The sequence below is a fragment of the Tursiops truncatus genome, chromosome 14 (genome assembly GCF_011762595.2).
Source record: "Tursiops truncatus isolate mTurTru1 chromosome 14, mTurTru1.mat.Y, whole genome shotgun sequence".
Lineage (NCBI taxonomy): Eukaryota > Metazoa > Chordata > Mammalia > Artiodactyla > Delphinidae > Tursiops > Tursiops truncatus.
In genome coordinates, this window is record NC_047047.1 from 77929397 (window position 1) to 77955224 (window position 25828).

Below are 25828 nucleotides of genomic sequence, written 5' to 3' on the forward strand. Positions count from 1 at the left end.
ATTATCTGTTATTTGGGAGGGAAACACAAGAGGGAGGGGATATAGGGATATATGTACGCATATAGCTGATTCACTTCGTTATACAACAGAAACAAACACAACATTGTAAAGCAATTATACTCCAATAAAGATGTTAAAAAAAAAAGTGCAAGCGTGAGCTCATAAGTTCCTGATGAGTTTTTCAATGGTAGTCCTTTAATCATAGTTCAGGTTTCTTCTGTGGTCATTGATCTATTCAACAGAACTATAAAACAACTGCACTCGTGAATATAAAAGCAAATGTTCGAAATATTAGTCAATGGATTCCAGCAATGTATCAAAAGAATAAGATGCAGTGATGAGGCAGAGTTGTTTTCTAGTCAACTAAGGTTCAACATCAAGGAAACATGTAACATTACCCATTATATCAACAAACCGAAGGAGAAAACTTCATAATAATATATCTTCATAATAATAAATACTGAGAAGGCAGTTGTTAAATTCCGCAGCAGTTCCTGATAACAACTCAAAAAGTGGGAACCAAGTAAAACTACTCAAATACGATAAAGGCTAAAGACAACAAACATGACAATACCAATGACTAAAAACTGGTAGTAAACATTATTCTAAACGGAAAAAATTGCTTCAGTTAAAATCAGGAACTGTATAGCTTAGCTGCCATTCCCTTCATTATTTAATGTTCAGAGAGGTTTTTGTGAATGCAAAAATATAAGAAGATAAAATAACTGCTACAAACATTTGGAAAGAAGAAATAAAGCTTTATCTTTGAGCTTATGATCTATTTTATGTTTGAAAACCCAAGAGACTCTAGTAAAATTATTACAGTTATTAAGAGAATATGGTGGGCTTCCCTGGTGGCGCAGTGGTTGGGAGTCCGCCTGCCGATGCAGGGGACACGCGTTCGTGCCCCGGTCCGGGAGGATCCCACATGCCGCGGAGCGGCTGTGCCCGTGAGCTATGGCCGCTGAGCCTGTGCGTCCGGAGCCTGTTGCTCCTCAACGGGAGAGGCCACAACAGTGAGAGGCCCGCGTACCGCAAAAAAAAAAAAAAAAAAAAAAAAAAAAAAAGAATATGGTAAGGTGGCTGGATATAGGAGCTATCTACAAAATTATTAATGACTTTTCCCTCATCTGATATGGAAAAGAACTCATTTATGATAGTGAAAAACCTGAAGTACTTGAGTCAATAAAACAAGAAACACAGTAAATCAATATGAAGAAAACTATAGTGCATGCATACCTCAGATATTGTGGTTTAGGTTCCACACAACTGCAATAAAGTGAATATTGCAATAAAGTGAGCACTTGAATTTTTTTGGTATCCCATTGCATATAAAATTATGCTTACATTATATGGTAGTGTATACTGTGCAATAGCATTGTGTCTAAAAATCAATGAGCATACATTAATTTAAAAATACTTTAGTATAAAAAATGCTAACCGTCATCTGAACCTTCAGTGAGTCATAATCTTTTTGCTGGTGGAGGGTTCAGAATATTGGGAAAACTACCAAAATGTGACACAGAGACACAAAGTGAGCAAATGCTGTTGGAATAATAGCTCTGATAGACTTGCTTGACACAGAGTTGCCCAGACCTTCCGTTTGTAAAAAACAATAACTGTGAAGCACAATAAAAAGTACAGTAAAATGAGGTATGTCTGTAAAATTAATCTAAACCGAAAAGTATATGTTATACTTGGATAGGAAGACTTCCTATCACAAACTCGTTAATTACCCTAAATTAGTATTACATTTTAATGCCATGCCAATCAGAGTCCCCAGTTTGGGAGGGTACTGAGAAAATTATCACATGGTTTATATGTAAGAATAAGAGTCTGAAAAAAAATATGAGAGAAGTATAAGAAAGAACAGGAAGTGGAGATTTGCCTTGCTAGATATCATTATACCCTAAAGCCACTGTAATCAAGTCAGTATGGTATTAGTTTATGAATAGAGAAATAGATTAATGGGACACAAAATAAAGAACACATAAATATATCCCAATTACATGTGAGACTTTAATATTTAATAAATGGTGCTGACCCAACCAGATATTCATCTGAAAGAAGACACCCATCTTAAGCCATATTTAATCTTATGTCATATAGAAAAATACATTCCAGGTGAATTAAAGAGTTAAATGTAGACAAATCTAAAAAACTACATGTACAATATAGGAGTTAGGAATACCTTTTTAATTAAAACTTCAAACCCCAAAGCTATGTAAGAATGTGAAGGCATATTTGAATATATGAAAATTCAAACTTTTGTGTATACAAAAAACTCCACAAATAAAGTCAATTCTCAAAGGTAATGGTTTGATAATATTTTTATTGCAGATGATGAACAAAGCATGAATATTTTTAATATCCAAAGATTTCTTACAAGTTGACAAGAAGGAAAACAACCATTAAGAAAATGAACAAAAGGCATACATTGTTAATGCAGAGAAAAGCAAATGCCAGTGGCCAGTCAGCACTAAATGATGTTTAACTTAACTCCCAGTTAAGGAATTGGAAATTAAAATCATGAGATATAACTTGATACCCGTTGGCAAAAATTAAAGGGAAATATGAAACCGATGGTTGTCAAGCATGAGAGGAAAATAATAGTACTTTCAGTTTTAACTTAGAAATTTGAAAAGTTACAGCTTTTTTTATTAAGCAATGGACAACACCTATAAAATTTAAACTACCTATATCCTTTGAGCCACTCTTGGTGACCTTTCTCACAGAGATTAAATTCCCAAGATGTAAAGACTCGTGAATAAGGGTGACCAATGTGACGTTATTCATAGTGGCAAAACAAAACAACAAAAGAAAAGAAAACTGGAAACAAATTGGTGAATACTCACCAATAAGGGAATAGCAATAAATTATGGTACATGCCTACCATGGTATGCTATACAGTCCTTAAAAGAATGAATTAACTATTAAGTTAATTTGAAGGAACTCCCACTAGGTATTGTACTGAAATAAGTATATTAGGGTTCCATTTTGTAAATCAAAGTGACACAAATGCCTTCTATATGCATTAATTCAGTCAAAAACACATAGCAATGCAGATCCTACTAAGAGGCAGGCCCTGGAGTGATGTACTATTACCTGCTCTTCTCTGCTCATTCCCCTTTGTGTTGCCTCTTCTAGAGCACTCATCACGGGTGATAATTATTTAAACCTTGGTCTTTCCCACTGGACTCTGTGCTCCTCCAGAGTCACCCTCTTACTCACTGCTGTATTGTGAGCTTTTTGTATAGTGTCTGGTGCAGAATAAGCACCGGGTAAGTGATGGTTGATTTTTAATCTATTAATGACTTTAAACTCATCTTTCTGCTTCAGACTTCCATAGTTTCAGAATCTAACGCTAGCAGGATTATCATGCTCTTTCCCCCACCCATGTCAACAAGTTCTGTTTTAGATGTCTCAAAATACGAGACACCAGGTAGTAGCATCATTTTACCCATAAAAGCCCTTTCTCATATCCTAGCTGTGAGGACTCTAAGATGAACAATATGTATATTCTCTTTTTGTTTACAATCACCCTTCCACCTCAGGGATGGAGTTCTGTCTCCGTTTTTCCCTCCATCTCAAATTCCCTCTGTGCTTTAATTAACTTTGTTTTTCTGCCCAGCGTCTCTTATCTTCGGGGCCAGCCTCTCCACCAGAGCCTTCGCCCTTCTGCTGGAATCCTGTTTCATCTCCGGTCTCTGCCCTCGCTTTCATCTTCAATCCCTCCTTCAGCCGTCACACTCCCATCCTGAAGCAAGCTTCTTTCAACCCATCTACCCTCTCCACCTCCCACTGCGTCTTTCTCACCACCCACCACCCCTTCTTGAAAGACTAGCTTGAGAGTTTGCTTCCATTTATTCCTTACATCACCCTTTGCAATGTGTTTTCCTCACTCACAAACTCTACGTACCAGCTCTTAAAAATATTATTGAGAAAGTCATAACTTTCAAATCAAGTCTCGCCCTCAGTATCTTTAACCACTTTGGGACACTTAAAACTGTTGACTCTCTCTCTCTTTGGAAACGCTTCCCATAGAGAAATCTCCAATTGTGTGGTCAAGTGAAAAAGTATGAAATAAGCCAAGCAGAGAAAGGCAAATATCATATGATATCACTTATACGTGGAATCTAAAAAAAATGATACAGATGAACTTATTAACAGAACAGAAATAGATCCACAGACCTAGAAAACAAACTTACGGTTACCAAGGCGGGGGAAGGGGGAGGGAGGGATCAATTAGGAGTTTGGGATTAACATATACACACTGCTATATATAAAATAGATAATCAACAAGGACCTACCATATAGCACAGGGAATTCTACTCAATATTTTTTAATAACCTATCAGGGAAAAGAACCTGGAAAAAGAATACGTATATATATATATAGAGAGAGAGAGAGAGAGAGATAGATAGATAGATATAGATATAGATAGATACATACATAAAACTGAATCACTTTGCTGTACACCTGAAACTAACACAACATCGTAAATCAACTATTCTTCAATAAAAAATAAGTAAAATAATATAATACATAATAAAAAAAAGAGTGTGGACGTGGGAGTTAAGTACAAGGAAGTTCACTTTCTAGTTCAACAAGAGTCGCTGTTTGGCCTTGGATAGCTTCCTTAAACTCCCTAAGCCTTGACTTCCTTATCTGTAAAATGGGGAGATACTTGTAAAGACAGCACAGAGTGGTCATGACATTGAAATAAGGTGATATATTTATGTCTGGCCTGGCGCAGAGGCTCTCAGAGCATATCACTGCCTTATCAATCTCTCTTGACTTTCATGCCTCTGCACAATCTTTGTTCTCTTTGTCTCTTTCTAACTGTAGCTCCTTTTCCTCTGCCCATGCTGTAACAAAGCTGTCCTCAAGGGACAACGAGTGAAGGGATATAAAGGGAGGAATCTGACCTTGTAACAAGGATCAGATAAAAAGTTATGAATATAAAACTTTTGAGGAATAAGTCCTTGAATTTTGGCTTAATCATTCATAATTATAACCAGAAAAACATTTTCTGCCATTTCAACATTATACTTCAATTCATGTTCCTTTACAATAATCTCTAATGATATTGCAATAATGTCTGTATCAGGACTCTGGTGGTAGAGAACGCATTTAATCTATTGTCAACTGGACTATTTATTTATTGTGCGTTCGGAGTGAATGCAAATTGTCTTATGTTCCTTGATAGGAATTGGACATGGCTTGATATATGAATGAAATCATTACCATTTCATTAAACGGTGTGTTTTGAACCAGATTATCCTGTGGCTTATTGACATGCAGAAAGTGCAGTCTTTTATGTACATAATCACAGTTGATAGACAAAGGTACAGTGCTCAAAAGCTGCAGCTTTTTGCATGAAATACTTTCCTGTACATGCATGAAATTTTGCACAAAATGGTAGAGTCAGATGCATTTTAAATTAAAAAAAGAACTATACAAAACAATTACAAAATGACTTTTTATTTCAGAAAAAAGAAGAGTTTTTATCTGATTCTCAGAAACTAAGGTTGACTTATTGGGGTATGTGTACAAATTATTATGTGTAGAAATAATTTTCAACCTTGCATACTTAGGAACAAAGTTTAGGAATACTCCTGCATAGCAACTAACATTATGAATTAATTAATTCCTTGATTAAGAAAGAAAGATAAAGTAACTCAATCCTTTTATGCATATGTCAAGGTGAATTTTTCAAGCTTCACAATACCAAAACTATAGTATAATTTTTTTTTTTTTTTTTTTTTTTTTTTTTTTTTGCGGTACGCGGGCCTCTCACTGCCGTGGCCTCTCCCGTTGCGGAGCACAGGCTCCGGATGAGCAGGCTCAGCGGCCATGGCTCACGGGCCCAGCCGCTCCGCGGCATGTGGGATCCTCCCGGACCGGGGCACGAACCCGCGTCCGCCGCATCGGCAGGCGGACTCTCAACCACTGCGCCACCACGGAAGCCCCAAAACTATAGGATAATTTTTAAAAAAATATTTAAAACAATAGCAACAACAATAATAAAGCAAGCCAATGCTCTGGGAAATAATCATATTTGTCATTTAATGTTTTGAAGGACCCAAGAAGGAGCCCAAATTACTTACTAGATTTTAGGTTCTCATGGTTGTACTGGTCTAGCACAGGTATGAGGACACAGTGTTGTATCAGTGTCACATCACAGAATCTGCACACAGGAATGGGTTTACATTCTGTTTCTGCAAGTCACCAACCATGTGCAATCTTTTTGGGTATTTTTTCCTTTGGGGCTAGATTTTACATTCATCCAGAAAATAAATTAGGCTGAGCTAGGCCAGTGCTCAAAGGTGGGTTCCAGTTAGAGAACAGCTGTGGCATTTCAGCTCTCAGGCCGGGCAAAGGGCATCCCTGAGATGTAGCGGATGTAAGTAGAAGTTCTCCACTGCCTCACTTCTCACTTCTCTTTCCTGGAGTTGCCATGGAAATGTGAGGGTCTCAGTAGCTCACATGGAGGGAGAAGCGTTCTGAGTCGGAAGATCCCCAAATCAAGGACCCTTTTTTTTTTTTTTTTAGGCTGGAGAGCTGTGTGCACGTCGTGTCATATGCTTGTTGGGTTTGGGATCCCTTGCTAGGCTACTTAGTGTTGGAACACAACCCTCCCTGGATTTCCTGGTGTTCCTGCATGTTTCAAGCCTTCTCTGAATTAGAAATTGACCAACTATAAAGCGAGAGAGTGAATGCCTCTTCTCCTCTGCCATTTGCCCACATTCTAAGGGTAATAATAATAATAACATCTTTTCATCTCCCCCAGAGACTATTGTTTATATTCCAGATTAGAGACCTTCACCTCTTCCCTCATGATACTGCATTCCAGAGTAAATTATAAGCTCTCTCTCTCTCTCTCTCTCTCTCAGCAGTGAGGCTGGGAAAATATGTCATATCTTCCTATGTTCCTGTATAAACTCCGAGTTTCATAATTTTGGGGTTCTTCTCCTGTAGAACAAACTGCTGCACATGCAGGGGCATCTGACCCTCGCCCAGGAGAGGGAACATCTTATATCCTTCACAGTCTGGGCATTAACAATGACTTCCTGCATTATTTATCGAGCCTACAGAGTAACAACCACGTAGACCGTTAGCTTGGGCCCTAGAATGGTTATTCTGGTAGATTTATTCCTCATAGTGCAAGTTTAGGAATCTTTGGCTGAGGGCCGAGGACTTTTTTTTTAGTAGCTTTTAAAAAGAAACAGGCAAATCTTTTTCTAATGGCTGTCTACAACATCAAGAGAGTAATTTGCACTTCTTATTTGTTAGTCTGTGAGTCCTTGACATTGCCATTGTAGAATTTCCTGGGAGCTAGATTACCATGTGTGTTTGGGATGGCTGGATACAGGTTAAGAGGGTGGTTATTCACAGTTTCTTGCCTGTGTCCACAAACCTATGGGAAACAAGGGACAAGGTTTTTACTTGCTGGCATTTATGACATTTGTCACGAACCAAAGGTCATACGTGATGGAGTTTAACATTCCCACAGCTATTGGCCCATTGGGGTGAGCACTGAACTAAAAGGCAAACTTGCATCAGGGCTGGTTGCCAGTTCTGACTGCCACTGATTAGATGGCCTTGGGAAAGTCATTTCAATTTGCTAATCCTCAGTTTCTTCACTTAAATTAGGATGACTGAACTGTTTAGCAGGAATTTTATGAAGATCAAATGGGCCAATGGGTGAGATATATTTTTTAAGCTATGAGGTTGCAATAGCTAGACCCATAGGAAGGTTTTTTTAAATTTTAGTTAATTAATTAATTTGTCTACGTAATGCTTCAAATAGCTGGACTGCCAATTACTCCTCTTGCTATACTTCAGGGCAAAGAGTGGAAAATAACAGAACATGTGCCTGATTTTACCGATTTTCTCTTCTCTTTATAAGTTTCAGGAAAGCATTTAAATATTATGATAGAAAGTGAAATATCTATAGGTAAGTGAGCAGCTCCTATTAAGATGGTATTTATACCTTGGGACACCATGAGCATCCAGACTGATTTCTGAGGCACAATTTCTTTTCCTTTTTTTTTAAAATAAATTTATTTATTTCTATTTATTTATTTTTGGCTGCATTGGGTCTTCGTCGCTGCGCACGGACTTTCTCTAGTTGCGGCGAGCGGGGGCTGCTCTTCGTTGCTGCGTGCGGGCTTCTCATTGCGGTGGCTTCTCTTGTTGTGAAGCACGGGCTCTAAGCACACGGGCTTCAGTAGTTGTGGCTCGCAGGCTCTAGAGCACAGGCTCAGTAGTTGTGGCTCACGGGCTCAGTTGCTCCGTGGCAGGCATGTGGAATCTTCCCGGACTAGGGATTGAACACGTGTCCCCTGCATTGGCAGGCGGATTCTTAACCATTGCGCCACCAGGGAAGTCCCTGAGGCACAATTTCTATCAATGAGTTTAAGAGGGGAAATCAGAGAGAGTAACCAAGGTGGGCTCAGATCTCCTGGGTGGTCATGTAGCACGGTAATGAAGAGCACAGTGTCTGCACTTGATTGCTTGGGTCTGAATCCTGATTCCACCACTTATTGCTGTCTGACCTTGAAAACGTTATTAAGGTCTGTGTGCCTCAGTTTCCTCATTAGTAAAAGGACAATACTAAACAACCTCAGAGAATTGTAGCACTACCTGAGCCCATGCTTGTAAAGCATTTAACACAATGTCTGGAACACAGAATAAACACTCAAAAGTATGAGGGAAAAAAAAAGATTTCCCTAGTGAATTAGCTCCGAAAGGAATGGGTCTTTGGTAGAATCCTGTAGCATGGAACAGTGGCAAGCTCTGCCCTCTAGAACGACGGAACTGAGGACGTCTCCCTGAGCAACGAACCCAGGAGGAAGAGATGGTGAGGCCCCATGGAGACCCGTCAGTGGCAAAAGTTGTTTGGAGTTGCCACTGCTGTGGCCTATTCCTGGGTGACCACCTCTGCTGTTGTCATTGCTTTCTGAGAGGAGCCCTCGGGAGTCCTAATTATTAGAAGTATTGCCACAACTAATAGGGAAAGTGTCAACGGGAGGGTTGATGTTGGGACATCTGTTACACAGGGTTATCTTACTAAGCCGGAGAGACCAAATAATGTCATTTTAAACTTCCTATTATATTTCTGGCACTTTGTAAACATTGTGAATCTTCATCATAGCTCTGTAATTCAGGTATTATTATCTGCATTTGACAAAGGAGGGAACTGATACTTGGAAAGGCTAAGCAACTTGACTGAAGTCATGCATATAATAAATTGTGGAGGGGCTTCCCTGGTGGCGCAGTGGTTGAGAGTCCGCATGCCGATGCAGGGGACACGGGTTCGTGCCCCGGTCCGGGAAGATCCCACATGCCGCGGAGCAGCTGGGCCCGTGAGCCATGGCCGCTGAGCCTGCGCGTCCGGAGCCTGTGCTCCGCAACGGGAGAGGTCACATCAGTGAGAGGCCCGCGTACCCAAAAAAAAAAAAAAAAAAAAAAAAAAATTGTGGAGCTCAGATTTGAGCTTAGGTAGAATACAGAACCCAAGCCGTTTTCATTTTCAATACATTTTGTTGCTTAATATTCTTCAGCCTTTATTAGCATCCCAGTGAGAGTCATGTTTGAGACCTGGACTTGGATAGAGACATTTTTTGTCTTCAATGCACTCTTTACCGAAGAGGGAGAATCACAAATTCCCACCAGAAAATCTGATGAGATTGGAAGCTCAGAAACTCTGAGTTAGGGTCCCAGCTATTAACAGGGACCCTTTACACTTGCTGTTTACTGTTCTGGGGCAAAATATGTAGTTCACAGGAAAAAAAATTTATAAGAAAAGAAGACTTCAACGAGAGAAAAACCTCGCCACCTCCTTCAAATAAACAGCCTAAGTTTAAAAATCAGGATGGCAAAAGATGGGAAATTATATACAATGTGCTTGGATATGAAAATCATGACTAAACGAGACAAATATGAAAGAGAGCAAATCAAAAACACTGATAGAATTGGCTTCCTACTTATCAAACAGCATGTGACTGAATGAATCTCAGTGTCCACTGCTGGCTTCTAGGTGGAATTACCCATTATGTGGGGGAAAAAAAGATCACGGCAGCACTCCGTGGCTGGCCTTAGATAATTGGCTCACCTAGGGTCTCCTGATAATTTAGTGTTAAAATTAGTTCAAATTGTATGACGATGAACATCAGCACATGTATTGCAAATGCCCTTGGAAGAAAACAAAATGAAATGATAAATGGTCCTGTGTCTTTGCTCGGCATCGTGTCCAAGGTCCCCCTAGGGTGGCTGAGAATTCCTGACTGGCTTAATGTCTGCCTTAATAATGACAAAGAAGGACTGAATAGTGTTTAATGATGTTTTAAGTAGATCCTAAGTAGAGGCTCATGACCGAAATTGAGGAGTAGAGAAAATACAAATGAATGTCTGAAACACAGGAATAACCACAGTCTCCTCCTGCAGCTGAGATGAACGGCACTCAGAAAGATCATGAGACCGGCCAGCAAGTGCAAGCCTGGCCGTGTTTGCTGGCCTTTCCCAGGTACCGTCATTGGCTCGATATGCATAACCAGGGGCTTCGTTGGACACCTGAGTTTGCAAAGAAGATGCTTGGAAAGCTGAAAAAGACATTTAAGAGATTGTATTTTTAATTATAAATAAATAGATATTTATTAAAAGATGTTTGTGTTTTCATAGGAACAGAGAAAGAATGATAAAGAATTGGCTTTAGTCACATCACCAAACAAAAATCACCTTCAACCTTGTTACTGAATCAGGTCCAGCGCTCGCCGCTCAAAAATCAATCCGTGAGAGAGAGACAAATGTTGGTAGAAAGGAAAGTTGCTTTTAATCAGAATGCCGGCAATCTGGGGAGATGGTGGGCTCCGTATCCCCCCAAAACCATCCAAAGATTGTGCTCGGCCATGAAAATTTTTAAAGGGAAAAAGGGAAGTAATCTCAGTTAATCATTGAGATGGGGGGTCAGAGTCCTCGCCACCCCCCACTGTGTGCGGGCTCGTCGACTTCTTGTGATCCTTCTTTAGATGCTGTCTTGTTCACACAGTTTGTGAGAGTACTGCAGGGGAAGCTAGGGAAGAGATCTGGTCATGGGTTAATTACTTAGTTTTCATTTCTACTTCTTTGATGTATGGAAAGACCTAACAAGTTAGGCAAGGTATTGTGTGATCAAAAGATTTCAAAAGTGTGCTAGGGCCGGAGATGGGTAGAACATGGGGGTGACTGGTTTAAGTTTAGTGACAAGACAAAGGGGCCTGCTGCAGAACCCTTTCCTGCCGAAAGCTGCTTACCGCCTTAGCATTCGAATCCTTCCTATCTACCCCAGTGTAGATTTTATTTTTTTCAAGCATAGTTGTAGTCATGTTGTGAATAAATTTATATTACATTTTCAGTTATTATTATTTAGCAAACATTTTCTTTTTTAAAACTGTCTTCGTAATTATATATTTGAATATCTTTACAATAACTTCTTGAACAAATGTACCGTAGTAAAGCAAGTCTGCATTAGTATCTAACTTTTTTTGTTTCAACTTTTCGCTGTCATAAAAAATGTCACCATAAATGTCTCCGTGCATAAAACTTATTTCTAGGCTTCCAAATGATCCCTTTGGACTAATTTCCAAAGACAGAATTTCTGGATCAAAGAACTTGCTAAGGTTTTGAAACATGCTGACAATTTGTTTCCCGAAAGGACTGTGTGATTTTGTCGGTCATAACATATGCTCATTAGCACTAGGTCTTCTTATTTTTTGTTAAGTATATATTTGTTTCATTTAAACTTATTGGATCACTGTTAAAATAGAATATTTTCCCAAATTGGTTGCCAAATGTGTTTCTTGATGTTATTTGCTTTTTTAAAAATGTTCTTTGCCCATTTATCTTGAACTGGCATTACACTGGTTTCCCTGACCCCAGTGTAACCTTCCTCCCTTCCATCCTCTACATGTGGCTAGAATTATTCCTAAAATCAATACCCTCGTCACGTCACCACTTCCTCAGATCCTTCAAAGCCTCCCCATGTCTTCTCAAGGAGAGTAAACTTTTACCCTGCATGGAAAGCCACCACCGTATGGTCCAAGCTGCCACACTGCCTGGTCCTGGGCAACTGCTTTAGTAAATATGGAATTTAATATTAAGGTACATCTCCTGAGAGTTGTGCAGTGAGAGACTCAGCTAGGGTCACACATTGTCTTAAATTCTAGCAGGTAGGCAGCCACAGTTTCTTTGCTAAGAGCATCTGGATGAAAAAAACCACAGGGACAGTCCCTGTCTCACCTTCATATACTTAACGGGAAAGCACGCAATTCCTGGGCTCCAGTCCTGCCTCTCACTCATTTGGCTATGCCCTGGGGCAGTCATTTAACCTCCATGGCAGTAATGCCCACCTCTCAGAGTTGTGTGGGGATAAAATGAAATGATAAAATACATTGTGCACCCTAGGATGTCAGGAAATGAAAACTCCTCTAAATCAAGGACAGCGCCTTTCAAGTGTGAAGTACTGTCTAAAGTAGCCAAATCCACAGAAGTAGAGAAGAGAATGGTGGTTGCCAGGGCCTGGGGGGGAGGGGAAAGATCTAAAGTTTCATTTAGGCCAGATGAATAAATTCTAGGGCTCTGTTGTACAATGCTGTGTCTATAGGTGACCATACTGTATTGTACACTTAAAAATCTGTTAAGAGAGTAGCTCTCATGTTAAGTGTTCTTACCACAGTAAAATAAAACTGGAAAGAATTTAACTCTCGGGATTTTATTAGTATAAGCACAAGAAACTTAGACTTGCCAAAGTGCACAGCACGGGTTGTAGCAAGTCTGAGCAAAACAATGTCGGATTGTTGTCACTCCTGGTATTAAGGTCACTGCCCGAACTGGCAGGCAGTTCTCCCATCTCTTCCAGGACAGCCAGATCCCAGCTGTCCGATTAGCATCATTTTAGTGTTGAAAATATAAACTTCATCATACAATAAAGGCTGATATCTGTCGCTCAGTGTTTGATCCCTAAAAACATTTTTTTTAACGTGATACAAATAATGAAAACAACAGTGTCTCCTCGCTCAGTTTGGCAAGTGACACATTACCAAATGCCAGTTTTGGGAAAGTCTCAAGGATTCTTGTTTAAAATTTGAAAGCAATGAAATATCAGGAAAATCTAGTGACAAAAATATTGAAAAGATTATTTGTGAGTAAAACTATGGTCTCATCTCTAAGTGAATGTTATTTAAAAAAACTCTCAGAAACTGTCAATTGTTTGTATATGTTTGCAGATCTAGAAATCACTTATTTTGAAAATTTGGCATCAAATCAGAAAATACAAATAAAAACATAGTACAAAAGCCAATGCTGTGCTAAATGAACTGGATAGTAAAGAAACTATTTTCTACTTTGAAGGAGACCAAGTTTATTAGTGACCGGAGGCCAGGAATCCAATTTGTGAAGATGTCTCAAGATTGTACATATGAATCCTGGGCTCTGAAATGCTCTCCTAAATGTTAGAGAGTCCAGTGGCCGAAAAATAATTTAATGTATATCCCAATTTTTTATGGCATTAAAAAATATATATATATCTGGCAATGTCTCAAGTTGATTTATCTTTCATGAGTCACAAGAGTAAAGCTGATTTTCTGATACTGTGTCCTGCATCTTATCTTTCAGGAGCGGGAGAGCATTCTAATCAAAATGAATCCGGTCACGAACTTGAAATATCAGGTACTTGAATGTGATTTGCTTCTTAACGGCCTAGACTATCTTAATGGCCATAAATATTTTGCCCCTGGTTGGCTAGAATCTAATTCAAAAAAAATGACAAAGTGGTAATGACATCTGGGAAGCTGGAGTCTCTTGTTCTATCCAAAGAGCTTGGAGATTTCTTGGTGGGACTCAGGCTTGGAGAGCGAGGCATGGGGGGGTCTCTGTTCCCTTACTCAAGAAACCAGGGCTGTGGGTGATCAGTCAGTAAGGTCTACACGAGTGTTTCTTCTTTAGAGAGGGAAAGACCTTCCCCAGCCCATCCATGTAGAACAGCACAGCTCACCCTTAACCTCTTGATTCTTCTTCATAGCACTGATAACAGGGTGACACAAAAAGAACTTATTTCTTATTTGTTGTCCCCGCATTAGAAAGTAATTTTTTGAGTACAAGAAATTGTTGGTTTTGTTTGCTGCTGTATTCAGAGTACCTAAAACTGTACCTGCACACACTAAACCATCCTGAGTATGGGTTGCAATAATTGGAAAGTAAATGAACACAATAAGACAAACCACTCCCAACCATCCTCTAGGCTTTCTTTGATCATTCAAAAGGCACTGAATACAGAATCAGCTGTATTCCCTGGACTCTCCTCCCTCCTTCCCTTTGCCAATATTCACATCCTAAAAGCCCAGGTAAAGACCTACATCCCCTAAGTGCCTATCTTGACCTCTGCTCTGGAAATTAATTTCTCCCTGTTCTGAACAGCTTGAATATTTTCTAATACTTTATACTACATTGGACTATGTATATTACGTAACAACTGTAATTTGATTTAACATTGTATTATGTTGTATAATTGTTACTGAGTCCAAACTCATACTGCTCGCCGAACGACTGGTCAATAAATCAAGAGACGAGTTGCTGGGGCAAAGGGATAGCGACTTTATTCAGGAAGCCTGCAGACCGAGAAGACGGTGGACTCGTGCCCCAAAGAACCATCTTTCCTGAGTCAGAATTCAGGCTTCTTTTATATTAAAAGGGGAGGGAGTAAAATCAAACCTTTCCTGGTTCCAGTCAGCCTCCAGAGGGGATGTGTTAATTTCTTCCTCCCCGCAGTCATTCACAGGTGGATCTGAGCAGGATGTTTCCTGTGAGCTAAACAAAGGTATTTTAGCTTAATGCTCATTACCTGGGAGGCAGGGTTCCCAGAGATGGGCCATTATGTATAACTTAGGCTTATAGGCAACATCCTTTTAGTGATTAACTTGTAATAGAATACAAAAAGTTCTTCCCTATTACATAATTATACATTATATTGTAATATAACTATATTTGTAACATAACTATGTAGAGTTTTCTCCTGTTAGACTCTGAACACCATGAGATTAATAATTGAACCGTAACCATCTTTTTCATCTCCATTTTCATATATAGTAGATATTCCATAACTGATGTTGGACTGAGAAGCCAATTATGATAGAATATATATGAAAATCCTGTAAGAAAGATCTGGAGAGTGGAGAGTTCAATAGCAGAGAGATTACTCAAGGATTCTTCCATCAACCTTGTACTCCTCATAAAGATATTGATTCACAATATGTTATACAGGATTTTTTTATTTGAACCATTTTGAGACAGTGACCTCTAAGATGCTCTTTTCTCCCCAGCCCCACCCAACTGGGAAGGATGCTATGCTATGATGGCGTCAGGCACGCTTGTGCTCCAAAGTTGTTCTCATCCTTTGCCAGCTGTGAGGTGTGTCATTCAACCTCTCCGAACCTTAGTTACTCCGTCTGTAAAATGGGGAGAGGAATTCTTACCTCACTAGGTCCTTTTGACGGTGAAATGAGAAAATGATGGTGCCCAGATATGCCTGGCACATAGCGCGCTCTGAGCAAACAACTGCCCTCATCACCTTTGTCATTAGAACTGGGGCTATTCCAACTCCAATGACGATGAGCTACTCTTCTTGTCTTCGTAGAACATTTTCGTCTGAAAGGAAATTAGGAATGTGGTTTATGTTTTTATTTTTTATTTATTTTTTAAATATCTTTATTGGAGTATAATTGCTTTACAATGGTGTGTTCGTTTCTGCTTTATAACAAAGTGAATCAGTTATACATATACATATGTCCCCATATCTCTTCCCTCTTGCGTCTCCCTCCCTCCCACCCTCCCTATCCCACCCCTCTAGCTGGTCACAAAGCACCGAGCTGATCTCCCTGTGCTATGCGGCTGCTTCCCACTAGCTATCTATTTTACGTTTGGTAGTGTATATATGTCCATGCCTCTCTCTCGCTTTGTCACAGCTCACCCTTCCCCCTCCCCATATCCTCAAGTCCATGCTCTAGTAGGTCTGTGTTTTTATTCCCATCTTACCCCTAGGTTCTTCATGACCTTTTTTTTTTTTTCTTTTTCTTAGATTCCATATATATGTGTTAGCATATGGTATTTGTTTTTCTCTTTCTGACTTACTTCACTCTGTATGACAGACTCTAGGTCCATCCACCTCGCTACAAATGACTCAATTTCGTTTCTTTTTATGGCTGAGGAATATTCCATTGTATATATGTGCCACATCTTCTTTATCCATTCATCTGTTGATGGACACTTAGGTTGCTTCCATGTCCTGGCTATTGTAAATACTGCTGCAGTGAACATTTTGGTACATGACTCTTTTTGAATTATGGTTTTCTCAGGGTATATGCCCAGTAGTGGGATTGCTGGGTCGTATGGTAGTTCTATTTGTAGTTTTTTAAGGAACCTCCATACTGTTCTCCATAGTGGTAGTACCAATTCACATTCCCACCAGCAGTGCAAGAGTGTTCCCTTTTCTCCACACCCTCTCCAACATTTATTTTATTTATTTTTTTGTGTGTGTTACGCGGGCCTCTCACTGTTGTGGCCTTTCCCGTTGCGGAGCACAGGCTCTGGACGCACAGGCTCAGCGGCCATGGCTCACGGGCGCAGCCGCTCCATGGCATGTGGGATCTTCCCGGACCGGGGCATGAACCTATGTCCCCTGCATCGGCAGGCGGACTCTCAACCACTGCGCCACCAGGGAAGCCCTCATTGTAGTTTTGATTTGCATTTCTCTAATGATTAATGATGTTGAGCATTCTTTCATGTGTATGTTGGCCATCTGTATATCTTCTTTGCAGAAATGTCTGTTTAGGTCTTCTGCCCATTTTTGGTTTGGGTTGTTTTTTTTGTTATTGAGCTGCATGAGCTGCTTGTAAATTTTAGAAATTAATCCTTTGTCAGTTGCTTCATTTGCAAATATTTTCTTCCATTCTGAAGGTTGTCTTTTGGTCTTGTTTATGGTTTCCTTTGCTGTGCAAAAGCTTTGAAGTTTCATTAGGTCCCATTTGTTTATTTTTGTTTTTATTTCCATTTCTCTAGGAGGTGGGTCAAAAAGGATCTTGCTGTGATTTATGTCATAGAGTGTTCTGCCTATGTTTTCCTCAAAGAGTTTGATAGTGTCTGGCCTTACATTTAGGTCTTTAATCCATTTGGAGTTTATTTTTGTGTATGGTGTTAGGGAGTGTTCTAATTTCATACTTTTACCTGTAGCTGTCCAGTTTTCCCAGCACCACTTAGAAATGTGGTTTATTTATCATGCTTCACCATTTATTTAATATTTGTCACCAGCTCCCTCATAGTTTCTTCATAACATTCATTAAAGTCATATTACCTGTGAGTTGCTCAGCCCCAAGGTGGCAGACAGGCCATAAACACTGGAAAAGGATCTGTTTTGGTTTATGGTTTGGTTATAATGATTGCAATAATCTCTACTAGACTCTTAGGCGCTACACCAGGGGGTTTACGTACATTCTGTCTCATTACAAAACCTGTGCTCCTGTCCTCTTCGAATTGGCATCTCTCATCTCCTTTAAGATGTTGGCCCATTTTGTGCCAGCTTGCAGGGGTGGGTTCAGTAGCAGAAAAAGTGGTTTTATGTATCGAACCCTGGCTAGTCTAGAATGACCCAGGAGTAAGTACATCCTGGGATGGTCAGCTTTTGGTTTTCTAATTCAGCCTAAGCGCTTTACTTTCAGATACAGACAATACTGGGTTAAAGCTGACAGCTATTATTGGGCAGACATCCTGCTTTAATGAATTGATAAGAAGGGTTTGATCCCAGACTAGTTTAAGCCAGCATGGTCCCTACTCTCATGTCAGTTTCACTGCCCGTGTATAAATGCGCCCTGATATTAGTCACTCACCATTTGATCCCTTAAAAACATTTTTTAAAGTCATCAAAATTATAAAAAGAATAAAAAGAGCTGTGATCCCTCACTCCCACGTTGGCAAGCAAGTTGTACACAACCATTGCCTTATAGGGAATGAGAAGTAAAATGAAACCAACGAACATGCACATTTGCAATTTGCAAAGTTCGCACAGTTCTTATTTGCCATTTGCTTTGCTCTCTGGTTTATACCCTATGCATGATTAGCCCTGTTTTCCACATGAGAAATTTGTGCCTCCAGGAATTGAAGTCATTTGCTGGAACACACAGGCAGTAGATGTTGGAAATGAGGTAGGAACCTAGGTATTCTGGCTTCCGACCCAATGATTTAATGAATAGATAAAAATGATTTTAAATGATCACATCTGCACATCAGCCCAAGCAGTCCTTGTAACTGCTTACTTGGCAATTACCAGGTAAGTTTGTAAGTAGACTCCTCTGCGGCGCTTCCAAATAGTTGCCTGTCTTATACTAATGGCTCCTCAGCAATTGTATTTACAAGAATCATTTGCGAGACTCATTATCCATGGCGAGCAGAAAGGTAAACTGGAGTGGAGTCCTCTGAGAATCAGGACAGAGACGGAATTCCTGCAGCGCTGAATTAATGGGCGTTCACCGCCTCCTTCTTCCTTGTGACCACAGATGGCTGGTAGGGCCTTGGGAAGGTTACGCGACTCTAAGAGGGCCACTGAGTGGACACCTGGAGGTGTGGTCCGAAAGGCCCTTCCCACCCCTCCCTCACCAGATCTAGGGCCTGAGCTCCCGCGCTTGCCTGAACGTTAATTAGAACGGATTCGTCCATTGCCAGGGTGCTGTGACTCTCTGGAAAGATGATCAGATTTGGAGAAATTCAGCCTGCTCATTGGAAGTGGACCCCATCACAGTACCTTCTTCCCACTGTCCTCTTGTGAAGGAAAGTGTATGCTGCTTCAGGAGGATGTGAGGGTGAAATTTTAATTGAATAGAAGACAGGAGATGCTCAGGGATGGTTCCCATAGCAACTGCCATGTGTGTGTGTGCGTGTATTTAATATATGCATTAGAAGAGAAAAAGCAGCTCATCTTCGTGTGCAAGTCTAGAATATGAAACTGGAAAGGAATGAAATCCGAGGCTCCCGCAGTAGCCTCATGCTGGATTTACTGCTTTCCTGGGCTTGACTGTTTTCTCTTCGACATGGCAACAACCAACTACATTCCCCTCTTTTCTTTCCTTGGCTTCACGGAGGCCAGGTGCCACCTCGCACAAGGACACCGTGAGGACGGAGCCACTGGCTTATAAGAGGCAGGGTCCAGTTATAGGTCTGCTGCACACAGGCCTTTGCATCTCGAGATGGTTCCACCACCTGATCCTTGAGAGGGGTGGGACCGGGAGCTTTGTTGCCAGACAGTCCTGCTTTCACTTATCAGCTCTGTAAACGTGCATATGCCCTTTAACTAACCAGAGCCTTCTTTTTTTTTTTTATTTGTTTGTCTTGTTTGTTTTTAAAACTCCTCAAAGGGAGAATAAAGCAACTTGTCCAGTGTAGCATCACATCTGGGAGAAAGTTAGAAGACAAGGGGTAGGATCCGTGCTTTTGTTCTCTCCCAGGCGCTCACAGGAAAGTAGGAAATCCACGTGGTGGGGTTATGCTGTTTCATTGGATGTCACCATGACCTGGAAGGTTGCAATTTTTGCTGGTTACAGGTAACATGTAAAGAATATCCCATCAATCAGAGCGGAGGCTTGCTGGAAGGGAGCCATGAGGAGAAAGGAACAGGGGACAGATGCAAGATGAATTAGGGTCGCTCCTCTGTGTATCTCACCCATGTCTCTTCTGTGGGCACCTCGAGGCCAGCAACTTCGGACTCTTTTCACGGACCCAAGACCAAGTACAGCATCAGGCACTTGGTCCGTGCTGGGCAAAGGCTGAGCTGAACTGAATCTGACCTAGTTCATCTGGCAGAGGAGCAAGTTCATGCGCCAGGACCAGAGGGAGAAGAGAAGCAACTTATTATTTATTCAAGTATTTGGCACTCCATTATTTTGATAAACGAAAGCACAAAATCGCTGTGATAGGGTCAGAAACTTGGACTTGGGATATTCAAGTCGAGGCTTTTAAGAAAAATCTGTGCTGTTGTTTTTCCTGTTGTTGTTTGGATAACAATCTTCCTGAAAATTCCAGTGAGTCTCCACTGGGTGACTTGGGATGAAGAGGAGGGATCTTTGCACACAGCTTTGCTGGAGAGAAAATTGAGAGGGTGACGGCAGCTTTTTTCTTCTGAGCCCTTGAAACAGTTTGTACTTGGTTTAGCTAAGGAGTGATTTTCTTATAATATCAGCATCTGCTTCTCTGCCCTTTGGAAGGCAGAAGGAGCTCTGAGGTCCCTGGCAGACTGCTCCTTCCCACAATATTAAATTCAGCCTTGTCAATTCAAGGTTGGGAACGTTGTTCCCAGCACCTGAGGGCGTCTGTCATCTTGAAGAAGCAACAGAATCTTCTGACAGCCCAGAGCAATTATTTTGGAAGTATTTCCCTCTGGGCTGTGACAAGAGCAGTGGACAAGGCAAGAGCAGATGTCCCCTCCCTTGGAGGGGGCCTTTGACCTTGGAGGACAGTACCGCCATGTGGGGATGCATGTAGTTTGGCGTTGGGACTATCCGTGTTGAAATCTGGACTCCACTGTGCATTTGCTCTGTGACCCTGGATAAGTTGCTTCACCTCTCTGGGCCTCCCTTTCTCCATTTGTAAATTGGAAACTCAATAGTACTTAGCTGAGAGAGTCATTAGGATTAAACAAGCTAATACACATAAAAGTCTTAAAACGTTGACGCCTGGCACATAGTACATAGACATAAATATTAGCAGCTATTATCACGGTCAGTGTCCCGATGACTCTAGCCATCACGGCGACCCAGTGGGGTCTCTTCTGAGTTCTCTAGATGCAGATACACATGACACTTATTGGGGATCTGCTGTGTGCCAAGCACAGTGACAGTGACTTATGCATTTTTTTTTCAACTTCAGAAGAGGACAGCAGAAAATGTCACTGCCTGATGGATCTGAGTTGGCTTCTGGAAGGAACTGAGCTGGGGGTGCAGACTGGAGCTAATGCTGTGCATGAACTTGGGTGGGAGAGGCGTGGGGAAGGGGAGCAGGGTGTAGTGGGCCTGGAGCTGCCAGGCATCAGAAGATAAAAGGGGAGTTCCAGGGGGGCACAGCTCAGCCCTGAGGGGCTGAAGAACAGCAGAAGGCCAGGGAATGATGTGTCCGGGCTGCTGTTAGGTCAGGCTGAGGCCCCAGTTCTGTATTTGCTGAGCGATGAGGCCAGGGGCCCGGGCAGGGTAATGGGGCCCCTTCAGCATGATGTTGTAGGATGCTGAGCTCTCACAAGGGGGTGGAGGTGTTTCTGATCCAGCCAAAGGGCTAAGAGAGACGCAGCGGCCATGGCAGGAAGGGTGGGTTCCCAACCTGGCTGCTTCTCAGAACCTCTTGGGAGCTTATTAAAAATGCAGATTTCTCTACCATCCATTTGCCTAATTAATCAGATTCTCCGTGGGTAGGACCTGGAACCACACAGTCTTGGCAAACTCCTGGGGTATTCTGCAGTGAGCTGGCCCTGGGCTCCGAGAATGGGGCTTTAGTTGTCACTGGTGTAACCCATCAGGGAATGGGCTAGGGAGGGAGCAGATCCCCGATGGCAGGTTACCGGATGCTGAGATAATGCCAGGCTCTTAGGACTGAAGAAAGAGCCTTGTTTCAGGCGGAGCCCTGCATCCAGGTGGGACCGGCAGCAGGATCAGGTGGGGAAGACAAGACAGGACAAGGAGTAGCCAGCAGCCTCGGGACCACAGATGCCGAGGGCACGGGCACACCTGGCAGGTAGACCTCCCCGGAGGGCAAGTGGCGATTCGGTTACTCCCAGGTTGTGGCTCTCCTGAACCCTATTAGAAGGGAGTTGAGGAGAATCACCCACATCCAAGGCCTCATGCTGGGGGCAGCCGGAACCCTTATGTCCTCCACCCCGCTCTCCCCACACTCCCTCCTGGCATCTGCCAGGTGGCCTTTCTGGACCGTGAGATGCTACAGGCCGAAGCTGCGGCTGGGCATTGAGGATGTCAGGGAATTTCAGCAGGTCTGAACCCTAGCAGTGAATATAATCCACCTCATCCTTTATCTCTCTAACCCCCCTACTGGGAGTAATCCCTCCACCGTCTCCCCATAGTTGGAACCCTCACTTTCCCTCAAGTTTACTTAAAATGGTGATCTTTCATAGGTTGCCAATTTTCCAATTTTTTTTTTTTTTTGCGGTACGCGGGCCTCTCACTGTTGTGGCCTCTCCCGTTGCGGAGCACAGGCTCCAGATGCGCAGGCTCAGCGTCCATGGCTCACGGGCCCAGCCGCTCCGCGGCATGTGGGATCTTCCCGGACCCGGGCACGAACCCGCGTCCCCTGCGTCGGCAGGCGGACTCTCAAACACTGCGCCACCAGGGAAGCCCCCAATTTTTTTTAAATTGTCATCAATTTCAGTTTAAGGCACTTCAGTCCAGTGAAACACATACTTATTGAGTACACATTATGAACCAATCCCTGAATCTGGTCCTGGACTGTACAAGAAAAATTAGGACATGTTTCCAGTTCTTAGGGAACTCAGTGCAGGGAAAGAAAAATGCAGGTCAACAAATGTCATTTAGTGTGCCAGCCACTGCACACTAAGGGTAAATTCCAATTTTCAAAAAGGGCTGTGTAATAGTTATTTCTGGGCACGTTTTATCTCCTCCACCTGACTCATTTTTGTAGAGGGCTAGGGACATGTCACATTCATTTTTGTAATTTCTTCCCTCTGAAACAGTGGATGGAACATGGCTGGTATTCAGTTGATCTTTGTTGGTCTGGTTTGAATTGAATTCTGCTTGGCGCTATGTTTTTTTTTTTTTAATAAATATTATTATTTGATTTAAAAAATGTTTAGGAATATATAATGTCAGGCTGTAGGTAAGGCAGATTTAGGGAGGTTAGAGCTGGAGTTTTTATTTCTGGCAGTGATGGGGTTTTCTAATAGATCCTGACTGCAAGGAATCAAGATAAAATATAGTTTGAATCTTTTTAGACAACTCTGAATTAGAAGAATTTGCCAGCACTTTGAGAGGGCAAATTGTGACACAGAATTATTCGGACCAATTAGAGGATTGATACAATTGAATGGGATGATTTGCACTAGGGCAAGGTGTCATTTTAGAAAGGAGTACTGTCTCCAAATGCTGACTGAGAGAGACATGGCCAGGGATCGTCCTAGAAAAGAGCAGAGATTTGGAGAGCGGGACAACAGAAATGAAAATACAAAAAAACTAAGTAAATATTCAGATTTTGCTCTTCTGTTCCCTACTGATGGAGTAATTTGTCTTCAATGTGGTATAAATGAAAGAGCAGGGGAAAGATCTGAGCTAAAATAGAGGGTCACAGGACGTGAAAAATTGTGACCTTTGGCAGTGTAACCCCTCCCAGTGTCAGCTTTCTTATGTATAAAACGGCCAGCATGGTCCATTATTTTCAGGGTTGCTGTGAGTGACGATCCCAGGAGATAAGAGATGTAAAGGGCCCTGCAAGGTCCCCTGCCTGTACTACGTACTTAATACACAGCCCCTCCCTTTCAGATCCCTTCCCTGAGGTCACCTTGGGGAGCTTAGTGGCAGCTCAGAAATCAGGAATGGGTTCTCACAAACATGATACAGTTGTTCTTTTTGATGACTCCGTGAGCAGTGTCATTGGCTTCCTCAGAAGCTGAGCCTGGAGACCTGAAGATGGAACTGGTCACGTGTGCAAGCGGGCGGCTGGTGAAGGGGACCGAAATGGCACCGAGATGCTGGGTTCGGGTTGGGGCTTGTCGGGATGGTGCGTTGTTCTGGTTTGCATCTTCCCCTCTCTCACCTGGCAAGCACCCCTGGCCAGTGATTGGTGGGGTCCTTTGCCACCTGCAGATCGCTCACCTGGAAGCCTTTTTAGCTCTTCCCTCAAACCAGTTGGGTTATGGACACTGGTGTGGGCTGTGCATAATATCTGGGGCTCCTGGGACTGTTCTGAACAAAGGAAATACCTGGAATCGGAGCTGACTCCACAGAAGCCTGGGTACTGTCCCTGCTGGGGGCAGCCCTGGACCATTTATTGATAAGTGGAGAAATACCTATTTATTTGAAGCACCACTGGGTCCAGCACAGGATGGCCATATATTTTAATTGTCCAGAGCAGGATACTTTTGAGAATGAGTGAAGGCATCATAAAAATCATGCTGGGCAAAGCAGGATATATGGTCACCCTTGTCAGATAGCCTGGGCAGAGGGGTTTGTATTAGATCATTCTGTCTGGAAATATTTTCATTGTCCTTGCAAGGACTTCAACACATAGCTGAATATTCATCTTGATTTGGTGATTTCCTTTAGCTACAATTAAGAGTTTAATATGCTGAAGACTCAATTATGAGAAAGACCCACTAGGATTTGTGGGGAATAATTTAAATACTTCCATTTGCATAATGATTTGCAGAGCATTTTCACACACATTATATCACCAACCTGGACCTCCTCCCTAAATTTCAAACCTCCAAATTGCAAACCTGCTGCCTCTGAAATGTAACATTGTCTACACTGAGCTCTGTGGTGTCTGTCTGTTCCATGCCTACTTCTCTTCTTCCAGGAAGCCTTCCCTGATCTCAACTCACCATCCCCACTCTCAAAAAAAGTTGCCCCTCCTCAGTAACCCATGTGCTTGCCTACCTTGCTTACTAGAGAGCATGTCTTTGAGGAAGGAGTAGGACTTATTTTCTGCTGCATTCCGAGGTCCAACTCAGAGTAGGAACTCAGAGAATATTTGCTGAATAAATGAATCTGACTTGAATGGTGCTTCTCAAACTTTCATGTACACCAGTTACCTGGAGAGCTTCTTAAAAGGAAGATTCTCACACAGCAGCCCTGGGTGGGGCTGGAGATTCTGCATATCCACCAAGCGCCCAGGTGACGCTGATGCTGTAGGTCCCTGGACCATATTTGGGTAGGTGCTCTAGCGCTAATATTTAAACTTGGCTGTTCATTGGAATCACCTGGGGAAGTTTTAGATCCCTCCATGCCTGGAGCACACCTCTGGAGTTTCTGATTTAATGGATAAGGGTGCACCTGGGTATCAAGAGTTTTCAAAGTTCCCCAGGTGTTTCTAGCGTACAGCAGAGTTTGAGAACCATGGTGCTGCAGGGAGATTTGACATGACTATGCAACTTTCAAAGTGAAACGCGTGGTTCCCTATAGACCTAGAAAGAAGAGTGTTAATGGTACCTTACAATTTTAGAATTCACAAAGGCCTTTAAGCTCGTATCCATTATTTCAATAGTTCCTTACAACCTGTGAGGAAGGCTTTTTTCACGTGGGAAGCAGACTCAGCAAGGTGATCCTGATACAGCAGAGATATGACTCAAGCTTTTATTAAATTTCAAATTTAATATATTTTTTCTGTAATCAGTGGAGAGAGCTGAGGTCTGTTGGTCAAGTCCCAGCCCTGACAGTTGAGCTGGGTATCACTTGACTTGGGACCTCACGTTTCTTCTCTGTCCCCACCCCTCCCCCATGCATATGACACCCAGGCAGCCCTCCTAGGCAATCTGTCCTGCTAGCTCCTCTGTGTCACATCTAGGTCCTTGGGTGAACACACTCCTCTTCTCTCCCCTTCTCCAGCTGTCAAACTCCCACTCCCACTTCAAGACCAGGCTCAGATGTCCTTGCTTCCCTTGGGCAAGTTTAACCCTCCCACGTGTACCTCTTTAGTGATCACCACTGTCTGTTTCTTCATTTGCTTCTTCTAGCCTGTGAGCTCTTCAAATTCATGAGCCACGTCTTATATTCCCTACACACATTGTAGGGTCCGA

At 42.1% G+C, this 25828-nt stretch overlaps 1 long non-coding RNA gene across 1 annotated transcript in view; it reads left to right on the plus strand.

Moving 5' to 3' along the window:
- LOC141276409 (uncharacterized) overlaps positions 1-25828 on the plus strand; it is an 84475-nt gene that overhangs the window by 30660 nt on the left and 27987 nt on the right. Inside the window, exon 2 of the long non-coding RNA XR_012325910.1 lies at positions 13657-13710. This is a non-coding gene — a long non-coding RNA (uncharacterized lncRNA). The remainder of the gene's footprint in view (positions 1-13656; positions 13711-25828) is intronic.